The following is a 22,428-nucleotide window of genomic DNA, read 5'->3' on the forward strand; positions in this document are numbered from 1 at the left end:
TCTGTGAAGACAATACTGAGCTAGATAGGCCAATGGTCTGACTCAGTATATGGCAGTTTCCTATGTTCCTATCAGTGTTCTCTCTAACAGGGATCTATTTTATTTATTTATCAAATTTGTATACTGCCCCAAACTTTTGTCTCTGGGTGGTGATGTGGCGGTTTCCAGAAGTTGTTCACTACAACTCCCAGCATCTTCAGCTACAATGGACTTTTGCTGGGAATTATGGGAATTGTGGTCAACAACATCTGGGAATCCCTGTGAGAGGAAACACTGCTCTTGATGTCTTATTTTCCTAAAAGCAGCTAAGAATAAGATGAGGGTTGCAATCTGGGCCAGAGTGGGAGCACTGGGGGAAGAGGGCTTTAACCCTCCCCCTGCTACCGAACCCCAGATACAAACTGCACGATTAACTGTGACTATTAATTGCTGAAGCTGCTATTAACTGCTGAGGGTGAATATACAAGTACCCATATGTACTTGCATGTTTTAACCTCCATGGCTTTGATCCAAATTGCCCCTCATTGCTGCTTTTCAGAAAATTAAAAGACATCAGAAGATCTGACTACAGACCCCCCTGGAAGTTTTTCACACATGGCTTTTAAAGCCCTTTAACTCAGATCTCCTCTGGAATGGCAGGGGTGCGTTCACATGTCTGCCAGATCTACCTTGAAGTCCCCACGAGTTATCGGGGAGCAGTTCACACACAATTCGGGTTTTTCACTGTGCATTAGATCTATCTATCTATCTATCATATTTTTATACTGCCTGATATGTATATCGCTAGGCGGTGTACAAAATTTAAAATATTTAAAAGTCACTAATTAAAATACATGACAATACAAACAATAAAATAAAATTATTAAAACAAGTTTTTTTACAATTCTTAAAATTAATTCCAATTAAAAGCCTGAGAGAACAGGAGGGTCATTAAGTTCTTCCTGAAAACAAACAGAGAAAGAAATGCTCTTATTTCAGCAGGGAGCACATTCTAAAGCCCTGAGGCAGCCACAGAAAAAGCCCGGTCCTGGGTCACCACCAAACAAGCCGGCGGCAACTGTAACTGGACCTCTCCAGAAGATTGTAACAGGCAGCATGGATTATGACAAAAGAGGCACTCTCTCAAATAGTCTGGACCAAAACCATTAAGGGCTTTATAGGTAATAACCAGCACTTTGTATTTCACCTGGAAACATATTGGCAGCCAGTGCAGTTCTTTTAGAACCAGTGTTATGTGGTCCCTTCATATTGTCCCAGAGACCAATCTGGTACAGATGTATGAACTGGTTCAGGGGTTCGAGGTTTGGGGGTTTGGGTTAGAACCGAACCCCCCATGGTCCAGCCAGACTGAACTGAATTGCCCCTCCCCACAGGGGGGTAACTATAATAGAGCAAGGGGAGACAGTTGTCTGGGGGCCCTCCAGAGGCAAGTCACATGACTGACTCCCCCAGCCACGCACCCGCCCGGGCTTCCTTCAGTTGTATTCATCCTCTGAAATTGATGTGAGTGTTAAGACCTGGAGCTACCAAAACAGCATGTCTTTCTCTAGCGCTATCTATCTATCTATCTATCTATATGCTTTTTGTTACCACTATCTAGCCTCATTTAAGATTTCTTTACTTCATGAGCTGAGCTTCAGTGAGGGGGGGGGCATTTTAAAATCTTGTCTCTGGGCCCACTCCAACCTTGCTACACCACTGCCTCCCCAGTTCATGAATTTTTTAAAATTTAATTTTTTTTAACCTGTAGCCACTTTGGAGGACTTCCTAAAGGCCATTTTGTTTTCGGCAGCCATGTAAATTATTTTATTTTATTTTTAAAAATTGCCACTGTGCATGCTCAAATGGTCCCTTTGCGGCCCTAGGCCTTGCCAGACCTCACAGAATCCATTTGAGCAAGCATGGCAGGCTCCAAAATGGCCACCGTGCCAACTTCAAAAATCAGTCTGGGACAGGCTTAAGAGGTTGGTGGGGGGAGGGGGAATTTAAGAGGTTGGCAGGGAGAGGGGGAACCTTTGCAGACACCCCCCCCCAGCCTTTAGGAAGCTCCCTGAAGGAGATACAGGTTAATTAAAAAAATAAAAAAAGATTCACAACTCATCCCTCCAGACCGGACCGGGGGAGGGGGGATTTGGGTGTGCCAGACTGAACTGGCCTGGTCAGTTTTGGTGCAGTTCACACCCAAACTGAACCAGACCAGTCGGTTCTGTGCACACCTCTACAGTCTGGCTGCCGCATTCTGTACCAATTGTAGTTTCCGGACTACATACAAAGGCAGCCCCACATAGAGCACATTACAGTAGTCAAGCCTAGAGGTTACCAGCATATGTACTGTAACACTGTTTTAAGGTCATTCACCTCTAGAAATGGATGTAGCTGACATAAAGCGCTCCTGGCCACTGCCTCCACCTGAGAAACCAGGGAGAGCTTGGGGTCCAGGAGCACTCCCAAGCTATGTACCTGATCTTTCAGGGGGAGTGTGACCCCATCTAGATCTAAACCATCTCTCAGGTCCTGCCCACCCCCACCCCCCAGTCAGTACCTCTGTCTTCTTCAGATTCAACTTCAGTTTGTTATCCCTTATCCAGCCCATTACTGCCTACAGGCAAGCATTTAGGGAATACAGTATATGCCATTTCCTGATGAGGTCGGCATGGAAAAGTAAATCTGGGTGTCATCAGCATATTGGTAACACTCAGCACCAAACCTTCTGATGATCTCTCCCAGTGGTTTCAAGTAGATGTTAAAAAGCATTGGAGACAGTATGGAGCCTTATGGGACTCCACACTTCAGTTTTCACTTAGCGGAACAACAGTCTCCAAGTGACACTATCTGGGATCTGCCAGAGAGGTAGGAGCGGAACCACTGCAAGACTGTGCCACCCAATCCCCCCACCACCAGGTGGTTCAGAAGGATACCATAGTTGATGGTACTGAAAGCTGCAGAGAAATCGAAAAGAACCAGCAGAGCTGACTCCCCACCACCACTGGTATAGCTGCATCCCCCACCTCCCCATCTCTGTTCAGCCCAAAAAACATACCTGTACCAGGCCTAACTAAATACTATGTAACAATGAAGTGAGAAGGAGTCTTCCTTCCAGCCGTTCAAGTTAATAGGTCTGCCCCAGCCCTCAGTCCCACCCCCAAAGGCCACCCCCCCCCCACCTACAGGTGGCCTGCATCAGTAGCTGTGCCTCTGACTGCAGCCCATTCTAATTAAGGCCAAGATATCAGAAGCCCATGGGTGTGTCTCACACCCACACCAATCAGGCAGTTTGGCCAGGTGCAGAATGTATATAAACACAATTAGAGTGAGTTCAGCCCCCGATAACAAACAGGATGCAAAGAGGAGGACAAAAGCACAGAAAAAGCCTTGGCCAGATCCTTCTCCCACCCAGAGAAGAGTGGAGCGTAGAAACTGGAGCAGGACTCCTTATCCCACAGCCATATTCCAGTCACCTTTCTGCATTGTTGCAGTGTTGTGGTCCACAGAGTTGTGGTGCATGGAGGCTAAGTTGTCAGCAAGCACAGTATGTGAGTCTGTAGAACAGGGCTTGGCAAACTTTCAGAAGTGGTGTGCCAAGTCTTCATTTATTTATGGTTTCTAAGGGAAGGGAGTCATTTCACTCCATTCCTCCTCTTGCCTGACATCTCTTCAGCTGGCCTGGCCTCTCTCCTGAGAACTGAAGCCTCCCATTCTGTCTGTCCTCCCATTCCCAGGCCCCACCGGGTTAAAGAAAGTGGAATATTCCCCACACCCCTTCAAGCACTTCCCATTTCCTGCTTTGGTTCCTTTTCTCTTCTCAAGTCTCCATCTCCCTGTTCTTGCTCACCCCACCGATCCCATGTCCTCACTCAGCACCAGCTCTCCCTCTGCCTCTGTTTGGGGCAACACCCCCACACCTCCACTGTTCTGGCTGCAATGACTGATGTGCAGACCCAGCATCCTCCAACACTTTGCATGGTGGGCATGGTGTGGCCAGCTGTGAGTGCCACTCAAAACCTTTTCGCATGCCATTCCTGGCACATGTACCATAGGTTACTGACCCTTGCTATAGAACATGTTTACCGCTTACATGGCATAAAAGCCATGGCAGAAATCTTAACTTTAAATGCCCATAATTTTAGATGCATGGGTGAATTTGTAAGCACCTTAGCTCTTCTCTTTAGCCAAAGGTGTTTTTTTTTAAATCCTAGAAGTTTTATTTGTTATCTTTCCTTATTAGTCTGTGTGATTAACAGTTGCACAAGAGTCATCAGCAGTAGGCAGGCTCTTTCTCTTAACACCAAGTGGGTGGGTGGATGAGGCTTGTAATCAGATTGTTGTTGCTTCCATTCTGTGCAAGAGTATGCCATTAGATTTTGTACATAGTGAGCTATTGAACATGTTCCTTAGCACCTTCATAGCCATCTGGAGTGAGCAAGACACACCCGTGGGTAAGTAGGCGCGGGAAAATAAAACATGTGGTGTGTGGGAGGGACCATAGCTCAGTGCTGGAGCACATGCTTTGCATGCAGAAGGGCCCCGGTTCCATCCTGTATCCAGTCATACCTTCAAGTGGACATCTCAGCTGAGCCCCTCCTTTACAATTGACTTGGAAAGTATGGTTCTGTTCATGCAGCCTAAAATTGCATTAGCCTTTTCTGCAGCTGCATCATACTACTGACCCATGTTCAGCTTGTGAATGGCAACAATCCCAAGATCCTTTTCACATGTACTACTGCCAAGCAAGGTATTGCCCATCTTATAACTGTGCATTTTATTCTATTTTATTTTGCCTATGAGCAGAACTTTGCATTTGTCTCTGTTGAGTTCCAGGGGGTTTTTTGTTTTCTTTTTTTAAAATTCAGCCCAGTTTTGCATTCTATTGTCATTCTGAATTTTATTCCTGACTTTATTTATTATTTATTTATCATTAAGTTGTTAACTAGGGCTACATAATCATTTCAGTCTGATAAGAATATTGAACTGATATGCCTGCTATTAGGTATTATTGGAATGATTTGCCATATAACAGAAGGGAACCCCAATAGCTGGAAATCCAACTAAAATATCTGCTGTCCTATTAGAAATTCTTCTACTTCCATTTATTTATTTATTTATTCACACACACACACACACACACACACACACAGACACACAGAGTTAGACAGGTATTATAGACTGGTTTGTTTTAACCAGACATTGAGTACTTCCCAAGGACCTGGGATGGCTGGATTTTATTATCAATGTTGTTGCTGATATTATAGATATCGTCGCAGAATATAGGCTGTTCCCAGTAAAGTTGCTTTTTGTAATTGGCTGATGGTGATTTCTGTGGCCCCTATGGTGTTGAGGTGCTCTTCAAGGTCTTTTGGAATTGCACCTAGGGCACCAATTACCACTGGGATTATTTTGGTCTTCTTCTGCCACAGCCTTTCAATTTCAATTTGTAGATCTTTGTATTTGGTGATTTTTTTCTATTTCTTTTTCTTCTATTCTGCTATCCCCTGGTATTGCTATGTCAATTATTTTGACTTGTTTTTCTTTCTTCTCAACTACAGTTCTATCTGGTGTATTGCGTGGCAGATGTTTGTCTGTTTGTAGTCGGAAGTCCCATAATATTTTTACATCTTCATTTTCTACAACATTTTCAATTTAATGGTCCCACCAATTTTTGGCTACAGGTAGTTTGTATTTTTTGCAGATGTTCCAGTGTATCATCCCTGCTACCTTGTCATGCCTGTTCTTCTGCAGCCAGTATTAAACCTTCAGTTTCTTTCTTCAAGTTGCCGTTCTTAAACCATTGCCAGGTCTTGGTGATGTCTGATTTTCCACTTATATTGTGCAAATATTGACCATGCAGGGGCTTATTTTTCCATTTTTCTGCTCGGTTCTTGACTGGTTCTTTCTTGTAGGCCTGCTTTCTTTCATTGGTGTTGAATAGTTTCGCGTTCTTGACCATTTGAAGTGCATCTTCTTCACTGTCCTTGATATATTCTTCAAGGCCTCTTTTCTCCTCCTCTACTGTTTGATGGACTTGCAGCATTCCTCTTCCACCTGAGCTGCGAGGGAGGTAGAGCCTATCTACATCACTGCGGGGTGCAGAGCATGATTGAGGGTCATGATTTTCCTGGTCTTACGATCTAGCGTCTCTAGCTCTGCCTGGGTCCAGTCTATTATTCCTGCAGTGTATCTGATAACAGGTATAGCCCAGATGTTTATGGCTTGTATGGTGTTCCCGCCATTGAGTTTGGACTTGAGGATTTTTCTAACTTTCCTGATGTATTCACTTCCAATTTTTCTTTTAACTTCAGTGTGTGCAATGTTATCAGCCTGGAGAATGCCCAAGTATTTGTAAGGTTCTTTCTCTTCCAGGTTCTTGATCTTGCTTCCATTAGGAAGTTTTATTCCTTCTGTTTTTGTTATTTACCCTCTGTTCATTATTAATGCAGCACACTTGTCTAGTCCAAACTCCATTGCTATATCGCTACTGAATATACGGACAGTGTTTAGCAGTGATTCGATTTCTGACTGGGACTTTCCATACAACTTCAGATTGTCCATATACAGCAGATGGTTTATTTTACTTGATGTTTTAGATGTTTGGTATCCGAGGCCTGTTTTGTTTAGTATTTGTGAAAGTGGAGTCATGGCGATTACAAACAACAGAGGGGATAGTGAGACCCCTTGGAAAATACCTCTTCTAATGCTAACCTGTCCAAGTGTCTCGCCATTGATTGTTAACTGTGTACTCCAATGCTCATTGCTTTTAAAAATAAATATCTGAATGTTTTTGCTGACACCAGTTGTTTCTAAACATTTTAGTATCCATGTGTGAGGCAATGAGTCGGAGGCTTTCTTGTAGTCAATCCGTGCAACACTTAGAAGCTATTCAGATGAGCAGAAAACAGGGTTACATTCTGAAAGCAGATACAACCCTATTTTTACCTCATAGCAAACAGACGGGTACATGCTGCAAACCCAGCAGGGAGTATGAGTGACAGGTGATTAACTTTTTAAGGTTTTCTCCAGCCATTGCTGGCATTGTTGGTCCTCCAGCCCCACCCATGGCAACAGCAGTCCGTGAGTGGACAGAGCAAGCACATGACCCAAGGAGACCACTCAGAGGGCTCCAAGCTGCAGTCCTGCTTTGTAGCTCTCTGATTGGTAGCCTCAGTTAACCTTTTCCTGGCAATTGCAACACTGTCAAAGGAACTGAACTCCATCCTGATGCCCAAAAGGAGAGAGAAGACTAGAGCAGCTGCAGCTGCCAACCAGCCCCAAAGGAAGAGTCACACAAACCCCCAACGCACTCCTCAGATCCAGGAGGGACACAGCAGATGCCCCCTAGAGCAATTGCCAGATGCCCCCATAAGTAGCCCAGTCACAAGGCACACTTCATACACTGCAGCATGGTTTGGGAAGGCAGAAGGGGGAACCTTCACCTCGCCCGCTCACCCTCCTCGCAGCTGTGGCTGTCGCCTCCATGGCACCCCACCCCCACCCCACTGTATAGTGTGTGTAGAAGGTAAAAGAGAGAACCCCCCTTGCCCCCCCTGCCATTGCTGCCATGAGGCCAAACCAGTGACCCTTGCACAGACATTCATTCCAGCTGTTGCTCCCACTCCACCAGCAGATGGAAGGAGGAACCGGCGGAGCCCAGAGCGGTGTACTACATACTCATGTTTCTCCTCACAACTACCCTGTGAAGTAGGTCAGGCTAAGAGAGAAGTGACTGGCCCAGAGTCACCCAGCAAGTCTCATGGCTGAATGAGGATTTGAACTTGGGTCTCCCCAGTCCTAGTCCAGCACTTTAACCACTACACCATGCTGCAGGCAAGGGCAGGGACACTCCTGCTCTTGTCCAGTGACTTGCAGGGGACAGGAAGGAGCACAAAAATCCCCATTCAGCCATGAGACTAGCTGGGTGACTCTGGGCCAGTCACTTCACTCTCAGCCTGACCTACTTCACAGGGTTGTTGTGAGGAGGAACTTGATTATGTAGTACACTGCTCTGGGCTCCTTGGAGGAAGAGTGGGATATTCTATATTATTAATTCTTCTAGACGGGCCATGCACCCTGCGGGGCGGCTGGAAAGAAGTTTGACAGTTGGATTGGGGGTGATGTGAAGCAGCAGGGAGCTTGGAGGCTGTCAGGCGAGCAGGTGACAGTCCCTGGCAGTGGCAGGGGGAAGCAAGGACTGCGAGACAGAGATAGAAAGATGGAGGACAGAGACTATGAGCATGAGACTTGTGGGGGGGAGAGACTTGCAGGGCGAGAGCAGGGGGTGGTGAGAGACTTGCAGGGGTGAGCGGGGGTGGCGAGAGTGAGCAAGAGCGTTGCGGGAGTGGCGAGAGACTTGCGGGGGGAGAGTGGGCGTGGCGAGAGACTTGTGAGGGGAGAGCTGTGGGTGGCGAGAGACTTGTGGGGGGAGCGGGGGGCGAGAGTGAGCGAGAGCGTTGCTGGGGGCAGCGAGAGTGAGCAAGAGCATTGTGGGGGTGCAATGCCATAGGCTCAGTGCAAGACCACACAGATGCTCTGTGCAGGGTTAGCTAGTAAAATGTAAAATGAATGAATAGTATGACATGTGTCTGTGCAACTATTCCCCTTAGGGGATAGGGCTACTATAGGAAGAAGGGTTTGAGCTCCCTGCCTGGCATCTCCAGGTCGGGCTGAGCGGGAATCCTGCCTGAGAGCCTTGGGAAGCCACCGCCAGTCTGTGTCGACAGTACTAAGACAGATGGACTAATGGTCTGGCTCAGTGGAAGGCAGCTTCCTATGTTCATATTTTCCCTCGGGCTCATTTGCAAGGTGCCTGCCACTTAAAGGAAGCTCAGTGCTGTTTATAATAATAATTATAATAATAATAATAATTAATAATAGTAATTTGATTTCTATACTGCCCTTCCAAAAATGGCTCAGGGCGGTTTACAAAGAGAAATAACAAATAAGATGGCTCCCTGTCCCCAAAGGGCTCACTTTCTAAAAAATGTGTTTGCTGGACAGGCTTTCCCAAAGCAAACTTCTGCTTGCTTTGCAGCCCACTCTGTTATCCAGTCTCTACGGTATCCCCAGGAAGGGAGCCTCAAGCAGGGTCCCACAGCGTTCCGTGGCTCCACACGGGCACTGGGAGGGGGTAGGCAACCTCCCCTGCTTGCTGAACCTGGTTTTAGAGGAGGGACTGGGAACTGGGTAACCCTCTTTTGACAGAGCCCTGTTTGAGAGCTTGCCGAGGTTCCACGTGGTAGTGCTAACCCTGCCTTCAGACCTCAAGCCCTGTTTTTGCTGGTCGTGAGAATAGCTTCTTAGATTTGTTTTTCTTCTCTTGCAGTTTTCTAAAATCATTTTGTCAATCAGCAGCTGGTCTTTTGTGCCTCTGGTGTTCGGGCAATTTCCTTTCTGTTCAACTGGAAGCTGTTTGTTAGTTAATAAGTGTTGCATCACTTCATCTGCTATTATTCCAGTTAATAATTTGAACATGGTTGGCAGGCAGGTTATCGGTCTATAATTACTTGGAACTGCACCTTTTGCTGGGTCTTTCATTATGAGATGAGTTTTCCCAGTTGTTAGCCATTGTTCAATATCACCTCCTTGCAAAATGTGATTGAACTGCTTTGATGGTTGTTTATGAAGGCTTGTTAGGTGTCTAAGCCAAAAGCCATGCAGTTCATTGTCGCCTGGCGCAGTCCAATTTTTAATTTTCTTTGCTCTTTCACTTATTAATTCTGGTGTTATTATTACATCTTGCATTTGTTGGTTACATTTTTTGACCTCTTTCACCCAGCCTGCTTTTTTATTATAATCTCTTGGATTGTCCCATAATTTCCCCCAGAATTGCACTGTTTCTTCTTTATTTGGTGTTTCTACGTTTCTTGCAGTTTCTCCTTCTGTGCTTTGGTAGAAATGTCTCTGATTCTTTTGGAATTGGAGATTCTGCCTGTGTTGTGTAATTCTGGCTTCGTATCTGCTAATCTTCTTTGACACTACTTTTATTTGCTGTTTTATTATTTCCAGTACTTCTCTAATTTTCCTTGAATCTAGGTGGTATTTTTGGATCAGATACTGTTTGGTGTTTTCATTCTTCAGCTTCTTGTCGTTCATATCTTTCAATTTACTAGCATCTGATCTGAGCCTGGAGATTTTATTTTCTAATCTTCCATTTAGGTGATGTACTGCTTTCTTTTTTTACAGGTCCATTGATCTTATATCCGAGCTCTTGTGTTGTTATTGTTGCTGCACTGTACATTAGTTGGTTTGTTTCTTGCAAATTCTTGGTTGTTATTTCTGCAAGTGCAGCACTGACATCTTTTAATGCCTGAGCAAGTTGGTTTTTGGCAACAGTTTTTAGAGCTGGAAGTCGAACCCTGGTGGTTGTTTGGTTCATGTGCTCAGTCATTTTTTGCTTTAGTTCTTGTTGCTTTTCTGTTAAATGGCATTTGGATTTTTGAGGTGAATGCAAAGGGGAGGTTGCCTGGTTTTGATTTTGAAACAGTTCAGCAACAGTGGCATCCTCTATTTCCAACACCAACTCCTCCACCTTCACCTGAGCAACTGCTTCAGTTGGTGGTAATTCTTCTTCCATATCTTGAGCCTGTGTTGCTCTTTGCAGTTCTTCCAGCTCAACTCCTGTGAATACTTTATTTCTTATTATGAATCTTCTCTGGTCTGCTAGCCTTTGTTCTGTTATTTCTGTATCTGGATGCTTCTCTTTCCAAATTTGGTACATTCTTTTAAAATAACCTCTTCTAGTTGGACTAGACTTGTAATTGCAGATTGTTATTTCCTTGTTGGCATTTTTGGTATTTTTTTTTTGGTTAAGCTAATAATAATAATAATAATAATAATTATTATTATTATTATTATTATTATTATTATTATTATTATTAACATCCCGCTCTTCCTCTGAGGAGCTCAAAGCAGTGTACATGGTTATGTTTTTCCTTACAACAACCCTTTGGGGTAGGAATATCGGAACAAAACTAGCTCCGTGGCTTGGCAAGACATTGGCCACATTCACATGTAATGTAAAACTGGAGTTACCGGACCCACAGTTAATTTTTGTAACCGCGAACTGCATTGCAGACATTCATCCAACCACAGCCCGGTAACCTCTGGTTTCAGGGTAGGGGAGTCACTCCCTCTTCCTGGTCCACTTTAATGCTATCTAAACAAGCTCCAAAATGCTCACATCACCAGATTGTGGGCAAGGCATCAGACAATCTGTAGGGCGACAGCTATTGGCCACAAACATCAAAGGGGCATGCCAAGTGCGATCGTACCTTTTCAGAATGAATGGACCGCCCGCACACTTCAGGGAAAAGGCATTTAAATCCCTTTAGATGGCATGCAAGCCCTTCTTTTGACAGCAGTTGCATTGCCCCCCTCATAAGTGCCCTGCACCAAAAGAGTCTCACACAATCATGATTGCAGGCAATGGCGGATATGGAGGGGCACTATTTTTCTGTAACTCTGGGATGGGATCGTAATTAGGAGGGAGTATGTAAATGAGACCAGGGATGCTCTTGCGATGACCAACCCCAGCTAAGCAGAGGACTCATCTTGAATCTGATAAGACACAGCATACAGCCTATCTAGGGGCATATGCTATGGCAATACGGGCAGCAATGAAGCAATTTCATTTTGTGTGTATTGCGTCTGCAAGTTCTCATCCAGCAGAGCTTTTCCTGATTGTTAGGGGTTTAACTCAAACACCTGTTTCAAATTTGCTTCCGGAAACAATATCCCACTGTGACACATTCAATTAGTTCTTTGCAGATAACATCTTTCACATTTGGGCTGATCTGGACTCCAATATTTCTGCAGGTCCAGTCAGGGGGGTGTCTGGCAAGATTAGATTGGATCGGTTTCAGTTTGTGACTCCTAAGGATATGGACAAGCCACTCGAAGCAGTAAGACCTACCACCTGTTCTTTGGATCCTTGCCTAACATGGCTGAATTTGTCGTGCAGGAAGGTTGTTGGAGCTGGTCTGGTTGATTTCATTAATACCTCAGTGAGGGAGGGCAGGATGCCATCTTTCCAAAGAAAGCGGTGGTTGGACCCCTTCTTAAGAAGCCCAGTTTATAATTGTAGGCCAGTCTCCCACCTCCCATAGTGTGGTAAGATGATTGAAAGGGTTGGGGCTGACCAGCACCAGGCAGTCTTGGAGGAAACTGATTATCTAGACCCATTTCAAACTGGCTTTAGGGTGGGCCATGGGGTTGAGACAGCCTTGGTCAGCCTGATAGATGACCTCTGCTAGGGAATTGACAGAGGGAGTGTAACTCTGCTAGTTCTTTTGGATCTCTCAGCGGCTTTCAATACCATCAGCCATGGTATCTTTCTGGGTTGCCTGAGGGATTTGGGGATAGGAGGCACTGTTTTAAAATGGTTCCACTCATTTGTCTTGGGCAGATTTCAGATGGTGGTGCTTGGTGACAGTTGCTCTTCAAAGTGGGAGCTATAATTTATATGGAGTCCCCCAGGGCTCCATTCTGTCACCAATGCTTTTTAACATCTACCTGAAACTGCTAGATGAGGTCATCAGGAGATTTGGTGCTGAGTGTTATCAATATACTGATGACACCCAAATCTATTTCTCTTTGTCATCAACACCAGGAAATGGCATTGGCCCCTTAAATGCCTGCCTACAAGTAGTAATGGGCTGTTTGAGGAATAATAAACTGAAGCTGAATCCAAGCAAGATGGAAGTGCTAATTGCTGAGGGTCATAATCTGCAAGATGGGATAGAATTTTGTGTTCCGGACAAGGTTACACTCCCCCAGAAAGAACAGGTTCATAGCTTGGGAGTACTCTTGGACCTGGGTCTCACCCTGGTGGCTCAGGCTGAGGCTGTGGTCAGGAGTGCTTTTTACCAGCTGCAAATGATTCAACAACTCTGCCCATTTCTTGAGGAGAATGACCTGAAAATAGTGGTGCACCAGCTGGTAACCTCCAGGTTGGACTACTGCAGGTTTGGATGTAGTACAGAAACTTCAGTTAGTTCAAAATTCAGCAGCCAGATTGGTCTCTAGGGTATCCCAGAAAGACCACATTATGCCTGTTCTGAAATCGTTGCACTGGCTGCCAATGTTTTTTGATAGTGTACAAAGTGCTGGTTTTTACCTTTAAAGCCCTAAATGGCTTAGGTCCCGGTTACCTGAGGGGATGCCTTATTCTACAAGATCCCCACCGCTCATTGAGATCAGGAGGGGTTCATCTTTGGGTGCCACTGGTCCATCTGGTGGCAACCTGAGATAGGGCCTTCTCAGTTGCCACCCCTAGGTTGTGGAACATGCTCCCCGAGGATATAAGAGGATTGTCTTTGTTGGAGGCCTTCAGGAGAGCTGTAAAGACTCATCTTTTTAGCCTGGCTTTAAATGATATTTAGTTTAAATGTTATCTAGTTTTAATTGCAATTTTAATCTATTTAATTGCTTTTTTATTTTAATGTAAGCCGCCCTGAGCCATCTTTGGAAGGGGGGGTTATATAAATCAAATCAATCAATCAATAGTGCGTGTGTTTCTCCATGGCCTTTCATTCTCATGAAAATGCGGTCCACCCTGGAGCAACATCATCATACATCATTCTAGATGTCGGAGGTGTAATCTGGATGAGGGTACACTTACGCATATGGTTTGGTCCTATCCAGTTATTGCACCATTTTGGTTTGAAATTCATAAGGTTGTTAACATGACATTTTAGCTATCTCTGGCTGTCAAGTACGTTCATGTTTTGTTGGGGCAGATCCCCAGCAGATGGAATCTAGCATTATATCAAAAATTGTGGATTCTTTGCACTTGGGGCGTTGCTAAAAGGATTATAATACAACAGGACAGATTTACTCCTGAACTGCAACTTTGGATAACTGACATGTTTCTTGTCAGCATTTGAACTGTTTTTCTTTTCCCTGATGTCAAGGTAAAGAAGAGGAATTTTCAGCCATTTGGACAAATTTCAATGAATGGTTTATGCTTTGAAACGAAGATATATATCCTTAGAAGAAGGTACACCCCTTTTCTCCCCCCGACCCTGCATTGGTTGTATCTTATTATGTTTAAGTTATGTTTAAGGGATTTTTGTGGTATTCTCATTGCAATAAAGGAGATATATATATATATATATATATATATATATATATATATATATATATACCATAACACATGTGAAAAAACCATCACATCACATATTTAAAAAACCATCATACACACACACACACACACACACACACACACACACACATAACCATCACACAGGAAGAATCTATCTACTACCTGGAGGCAATGCTGCTCCTGCTGGATGGTTCTTCTCATGAGTAATGCCATAGAGTGCACACTTGTACCCCAGAAGAAGTGACTGGGCCCCCCTTTCCCAACTTTATTTTTTTAAAAATAGAGCTGAGCCATTCAAGAATTCCTGGATGGGGCTGCCTTTCAAACCTAATCCCAGGCATCGCCTACCCTACCATATACAGTATTATCTTTACAGTGATCTCATAGGGTTGCCTGGTTTATGGAGCCACCATGACTGCATGTGCTTGTGAACATACTTCTTAATCAATCAATCTCTTTATTTCGGTCAGCGACCAGCATGAGATTAAAACAAATGTAAAAGAGCGGACAATCAAACTTCTATTGCAAACAATAACACCAGATAATTTTTAAAAAGTCCTCCTCAGCATAGATCAGGATACTAAAAATACTACTAAAATAATTGGAGATAAAAGAGGCAGCAGTATTTCCTACTTATGAGGCTATTACACACAAATCAAAACTCAACCAGTTGCCTTCTTGACTCCTAAATCTGAGGGGGGTTAAACAATTCAGGAGCTCTGAAAAATATTATCATTAAATTTACAGCTGATATACAGGTGATACCAGTACCTGCGTGCCCACTTGCAGCTAGCTACATTATGGCTACAAGTTACTCTGGCCTTAGATCCATCGCCTATTTTCCCATTACTAAGTTCTTCCGCAAACGAAGGGCTGCACTGCAAAATTTAGCTACCTGTCTGGTAGCGCAGGAATTGCTTCCTTCCAACAGCCTGTCAGTCATCTGAGGAGAATCAAGACCTGGGCATTTAGCTATCAAAGGGTAAATAAGATCCCGGCGCAGGTCTCTATAGAACAAACATTCCAATAGCACATGGGTGACTGTTTCCACTTGACCCTCACCACATGGGCAGAGCCTCTCCCCATAGGGAATCCCTCTATATCGGCCCTCTAAGAGGGCTGAAGGCAGGGCATTGCATCTTGCCAGGATAAAATCTCTTCTAAGAGGGGGCACCTCCAAGACAGTGAGGTAGGATGCTGGGGCCAAACTAGATCTGACTGAATCCTGGCTCTGAAAGTCAGGTACCCTTGCTATATCTGTTTGTCTCTCGATATCCTCAGTTCTCTGTTTGATGAGCTTCCTGGCTGTCTCCAAACTTTGCGTAAGCAGGGCAGACTGATCGAGGCCCAAAGTGGTCATCTTTTGGTTCAGAGCACACTTCCAGGGCGACTGATAAGAATCCTCTAATACTAAGCAGCTCAGCCCTGTGTCCGAGGAAAAAACTCTCAGCCAGTAAAACAGCACCATTTGCCAACATCTGGCCTCCAATCTGAGCCTCGCATTAGAGGTACACTTGGGTGTCTGAAATACTGCTCTCAAGAACTTAGACTGCACCACTTCTAAGGGGGACAGATCTGGGTAAGGACCCAATTGGGCACCATACAATAACTGTGCCAATGATTTTGCTTGAAAAAGTTTTAAGGCTGCAGGGATAAAAAAAAAACCCTCCCCTGGTTCTATAGAACCGCAAAATAGCTTGGGTGCTGTTTTGGGCAGCCTGGGCCACATGAGAGGCATGGGCCCATCTTGATCCCGATGAGTGAAAACTTCTTAATCTATTCATTCTGGGAGAGCAAAACATATAGTTCCTATCCTGCCATCCTGTCCCCTTTCTCTTCTAATTACCAGAAGGGGGGAACAAGGGAAACAGTGTGAAGTGGGCATCCCCCTATGTGACTTTTCCATTCAACAGATGTAGTAGCTTAGGATGGGATGTGACAGTGTCCTTGTTGCAGGGCAACAGCTCCAGTAGATTGGAGACAGGGAGCAGAGCAAGTGCTCAGAGAGGCGGCCGTCGAGAAGCACAGAAGGCATGGAGCGGGCACATTACTGGGTGGGTCTAGGCCACCCTATTGTTTCACTTCCAGAACCACAGCACAGAACCACAGTTATGGCAGTATTTGCATTCAGATGTAACGCTGTCACCCCCAAACCTCAGGTTGGAGCAGTGAAACTCACTACAAACCAAAGGTCCAACTTGGAGTTTGGCGAGGGAAACCGCAGGTGGTTTCACGCACCGTTTTATGCATATGGATGTATGGGAATTCCGACTCTGCCCCATTTAACTGCAGTTTCGCATTATGTGCGAATGTGGCCTTTCTATCCAAGCTGGCTCTGGGCTGGTTTTTAAGGACTGCAACCCCAAAATTGGAGGTAGAGGGGCAAGAGTAACCCCTCAGAAAGCACCCACTAGCCCAATGGGTGCTTTCTGGGGGCTTACTTTGGCCTCCAACCCCCAAGTTCAAGGGTGCTGTCCTTAAATTCATGTCAAAGCCAGCTTGGAGAGACTTTCTTTCCAAGACAGCTCCTGACCAGGGCCAGTGGGTGCTTCCTGAGGGTTTTCCTTGGCCCCTACCCCTGCCCCCCATTTTAGTGGTGCTGTCCTTAAAAGCCAGGTCAGGAGCTGGCTTGGAAAGAAAGTCTCTCCAAGCCGGCTGCAGACCTTAAAAATTTCAGGGATGAGTCAACCTCCATCTAGATCCATCTCATCCCCCATGCAGAGAGCGGCATACAAGGAACGGGTTTCTGACCACTAACTGCCCTCCCTCCCCAGCCCTTTCCACATGTGCAGATCTTTACAGGTGCTTTGCCATTTGTGAGGGAGAGCCTGGATTGGACCCATAACGTGTTAATCAGTTGCTGAAAACATCTTGTGGCTGGCAATCTGATACCTTTAATTTTCCATGTGAAACTAGATTTCCAGTATATGTACATATATATGTAGGGAAGGTATATATACACATATAGTGTGTGTGTGTGTGTGTGTGTGTGTGTGTGTGTGTGTGTGTGTGTATTTAAAAATAGGATTTCCCATTTATGCAATATTTTGTTTTATATGTGTTTATATTCTGAGGTTATACATGTAAACTTGCCAATTTAAAAATGGTTTCTAGTGTTGGTAGCCTGGTTACATAGCCACACTGCTAAAAAAAAATATTCACAATTTTATATTAAGTAAAGCTGAATTCCACAACTTGTGCAAGCAATGCCAGTTTCCATGTATTTGCATATTTGCATGTTATGCATAATGATGGGAAGAGAGCTGGTCTTGTGGTAGCAAGCATGACTGGTCCCCTTAGCTAAGCAGTGTCTGCCCTGGTTGCATACGAAAGGGAGACTAGAAGTGTGAGTGCTGTAAGATATTCCCCTTAGGGGATGGAGCCGCTCTGGGAAGAGCAGAAGGTTTCAAGTTCCTTCCCTGGCATCTCCAAGATAGGGCTGAGAGAGATTCCTGCCTGCAACCTTGAAGAAGCCACTGCCAGTCTCTGTAGACAATACTGAGCAAGATGTACCTATGGTCTGACTCAGCATATGGCAGCTTCCTATGATCCTATGTTCCTATCCTGCCTGTTATGAGGAGGGGCGTAGTCCTAACTAGGGCACTGCAAACCTGTAACCAATGGAAATCCTATTGAGCCTTCAGTGACTTCAGCAATTTCACAAACATTGGGCACACATTTTTGACAGTCATAAGGGCTAGAAATGTGCTTTTCTTAAGGAGGGAGGGAGGGAGAAACTTCTCAGGGCTCTGTATCCTGTGTCATATTCCAAATGCTGTGCTTTTTCTATGCATGTACAGAATCACATAATACATGAACTCTGTGATCTGTACCCCATTTGGGAATCACTCTACCATTGAGGTCATTGCCCTCTCCATCTTTCCATGATAACATGTACCTTTTGTTGTTTTTCTGCTTTGGTTCTCCAGTTTGGTTCAGAGTGAACCTGTCTGCTAAATATTACTTATTATCTTGGTGTTTTCTCATCCTGCGTGGGTGTTGTATTGGCTGTTTGTATAGCATACTGAAAAAAGGTGTGAAAACGGGTTTGCAGAAGGAAGAGAAATGAAAGCAAGATCTGCCTTAGGGAAGCCAGTGACATTATTTGTCAGTGATAATGGCTGTGCTTTCTTTCCAGTCAGAACTCACTGATATTTCCTGTAGATGGGAGGACCCCCATCACCTCATCAAAGCACTATTTAAGGATAAAAGTGTTTTGGGGTTGTTGTTGTTGTTGTTGTTCAGATTTATTTAGGATAGGTGGGGGAGTTTTAGGTCTGATGATATCGTTTGGTATGTGAAAAGTAGGGATGTGCACGGAACCGGGCAGGGGAAGTTCAGAGATAGGGGGGTTGACTTTAAGGGCGGGGGAGGATGCACTTATCTCTCCCTCCACTTTTCCCCTGCCGGCAAGCATGTGTGACATGCACGCACAGGTGCTCGGCGTGTGCACGCATGCTGGGTACTTCCACTCACTTCTGGTCTGAGGAGCAGACAGAGAGGCAGGGAGGTATGCTGCCGCCCTGCCGGACCAGTTTGCAATGGAGCGCCAGTGGCAGGAAATCGGAGGAAAGTGTAAGTGCACCCTCCCCCACCCTTAAAGTCAACCCCTTGCCTTTGTTAACGCCAGTTGTTCAAACTGGCGTTCTGTGAACATGCCTAGTGAAAAGTATGTGAAAGGTATATTGGGTATGTGAAAGGGATGTAAGGGCCTCCTCATACCCCTCCTGACACAGATGGAACTTTCTGTGGTGTCCTCTTGTTTTGAGCTATCTAATGAAGTCTGGGGTGGGGAATGGTGATGGAGAAGATCCTACCTACATTGGGAGGGCTATGAGAAGAAACACCAAGGAGGGAGGGAAGCATGCTTCTCAGTGCTCCTGGACATTGCTGGATCCAGGCCTGATGCCAGAGGTCCAATAGTTGACCAAACCCAGCACATGTACCTTGCCTTGGTAAGTTTGGGGAAAGGTGTGTAGTGGTGGGGACAGGCCATTGTGGGGTTGCTCTCAAGGAGGATTCATCTTGTTGCGCGTCTGATGAGCTCCTCATTAAAATATGCAGCATATGTTGTCCAAATTAATTCCTTTTAACTGGGCCCATTCCTAATCAAATGGTGGTGATCCCACCTGTCACTAGTTATCCCATTCTTTCTCTCTCATTCTTGCACTCTCACCTCTTGTTCTCTTTGTTATCTCCTTCATAACAGTGTCAAAAATTAGATTGTACATTAAATTGTAAGCTACCTGGGGTGGGGAACTATCTTTTCTGCTTATTTTATTTACCATATTTCTATACCGCCTGATATAGACATCTCTAGGTGGTGTACTCTTTGAAGTATCATATGTTTAATCAATGAATCAAAGTGGGATATTTGGCTTGTTTACAGTTTAGTGTCATAACACTAGCTGAGCAAGAAAGATAAGCACCAATAAAATACACAATAAGTATATTTTGATAGAGATGTCACAAGATTTGCCTGCCTAGCAATTCTTTGCTAGGCAGGCATGTGTTGCCAGAAAATAAGTAGGGATAGCCTATGCATAAAGTAATCTTCATGAGCCGTTTATTCTGCCAGTAAATAACTTACATGCCTTTGTTCTGCCAGTTCTCCTTTGGGATTTTCTTGCTAGAAATTCAAAGTGTGCATTCTGTTCTGTCAAGAAAACTAGCCCTTGTGATTTTCCAGTGAACTCTTTCAGCTTGTTGTTTGTTGTGTCGAATGCTGACAGGTTGTCTTGCCAAATCCTAGAATTACACATTGGCCTCCTTCAGTCTGCAAGCAGTTTCCCATATGGTCCTCCATTCACCTTTTCACAAAAAATTTCCAATCACACATTTCCTCCCATGGGCCTATCAATGGGCCCAGAGTATGTGAGATTAAAATCATCTTTTAGGAGTCCTTTCTATTCCCTAGCTAATCAAAATGGGACAGAGTCCTCCCATTGGCAAACCAATTTAAAATTTATCCAATTAAAGTGGATTAATGTAGAGGATTTCAATACAATTTTAAATTTTAAGTTGATTTTAAATTTTATTTTGGATTGGCTTAGAATCTAGATCTGGGCCTGTGGGAGCAAGCATAACTTGTCCCCTTAGCTAAGCAGGGTCTGCCCTGATTGCATACGAAAGGGAGACTAGAAGTGTGAGCACTGTAAGATCTTCCCCTCAGGGGATGGAGCCGCTCTGGGAAGAGCATCGAGGTTCCAAGTTCCCTCCCTGACATCTCCAAGATAGGGCTGAGAGAGATTCCTGCCTGCAACCTTGGAGAAGCTGCTGCCAGTCTGTGTAGACATTCAATACTGAGCTAGATGGACTTCTTCTTCTTCTTCTTCTTCTTCTTCTTATTATTATTATTATTATTACATTTATATCCCGCTCTTCCTCCAAGGAGCCCAGAGCGGTGTACTACATACTTAAGTTTCTCTTTCACAACAACCCTGTGATGTAGGTTAGGCTGAGAGAGAAGTGACTGGCCCAGAGTCACCCAGCTAGTATCATGGCTGAATGGGGATTTGAACTCGGGTCTCCCCGGTCCTAGTCCAGCACTCTAACCACTACACCACGCTGGCTTATGGTCAACTCAGTATATGGTAGCTTCCTATTTTCCTATGAGCCTTAGTCAAATCTAGAATATTTGATAGAGCGGAGGGGGAGACTTCAGAAATCCAGTATAACTCCTCAATTTCAATTCCTGCGCTATCACTACTTGCTACACATGCAGCTGAAAGACCATGTCTCCAAGATGGCTGTATTCTTGCTGGGCAGAACTCTATATGTACATGGAAACCAAAGCAGACCTATGTAGATAGGCTCTGGCTTGGTTCTCAGTGGTTCCCATTTAGTTCTATGGAACAAAGTAAATGAGCTTCAACTGGAGACACAACTGAGAGAGGTAGTAGTGGCGTGTGCTGGCACCGCCGTGGGTGCAGGTGCTGTTGGGGGGCAGTGGCAAGAGGGACCTTGAAGCATAAATTAGTAGGTGCTTACCTCCGCTCTGGCCACACCCATAAGCTACTCCCAGCACTCCCTGCGGCAGCGGATTGGATCTGCCAGTCACCTGGCCCCCAGCGGGGGATTGGTCCTGCAGAAGCAGGGCTGGATTAAGCTAGTGTGGGGCCTGTAGCATATATTATAAAGGGGACCTAAATTTTTTTTAAAATGCACATAAATATTAAAACATAAATTATTTACTTGCATAGTAAAGTAATTCAGTTTTTTCATTTTCTATATTTTGGAGTATGGCAGACCAAGCCACAAACACACTTACTACAACAACATTTATATTCCGCTTTCCAATCAAAATTCTCAAAGTGGTTTACATAGAAAAATAAAGAGTGGCTAGATGATTCTCTGTCTCCAAAGGGCTCACACTCTAAAAAGAAAAATGTGGTAGGCACCAGCAACAGCCACTGGACAAATGCTCTTCTGGGCCTTCTCTTAAAAGGCACATTTAGCAGAAAAGGGATATTTTTTTTAAAAAGTTTTAACTTTAATTCCCAGTTGGAAGCTGAGCATGCGGGGCCCTCGAAAACACGGGGCCCGTAGCAAATGCTACATTTGCTACTACGTTAATCCGCCATAGAATGGCGGTGCCAATCCCCCACCACAGGGAGTGCTGGGAGCAGCTTGCAGGTGTGGCTGGAATGCAGGTAAGCACCTACTAATTTATGCTGCCTTTCACCACCCCACCCCACCCCACTGTATCAGCTGCTACTGGAGACTGTTTTTCACTCAAGATACTAGGATCATTAGGGTAAGGAGCAGGTTTAACTTCCACCTCAATGGAAGGCCACCCTGAAGTCCAGCCTTTACTTTATCCCTTATGAATGACTGGCTGGCATGCATTCCGATGTGCTGTGCTTGTGTTGGGAGCAAGACTTGTCTATTTCCTCTGATACTGGCTGGCCTGGCTATCAAAGCTTACAGGCAGGAGCAACACCTTTTCTCCCCTCCTGAGAACGACTCCAGGATTACAGGAGTGAGGCTATGTGCTTCTGATGCTCCTCCCACTACCCAACCCCACAAGGGCCAGATTCACGAGAGAAAGAGAGGAGGAGGAGGAGGAGGAGGAGGAGGAAAAGAGTCATCGTGCAGCAAAGTGATGCTTTCCGACAATTATAGTACTGCAGATAATAAAGTTGCTCACTATTGAGAGCTGTGTATTTTTGGTAAACAGAGTACTCATTCTGATTCCCGGAATAAGGCACTACCCGTAGGCAGTATTCCCAAGCAAAGACTAATATCTTGTGTGGGTTACGGCTGGTAGCTTGACAGATGCAGCATTTTCTCATGTCCCCTTTCTATGACATGGCCCATTCACACAATGCCTGGAT

Source organism: Hemicordylus capensis, chromosome 5 (genome assembly GCF_027244095.1).
Source record: "Hemicordylus capensis ecotype Gifberg chromosome 5, rHemCap1.1.pri, whole genome shotgun sequence".
NCBI classification, from domain to species: Eukaryota; Metazoa; Chordata; class Lepidosauria; order Squamata; family Cordylidae; genus Hemicordylus; species Hemicordylus capensis.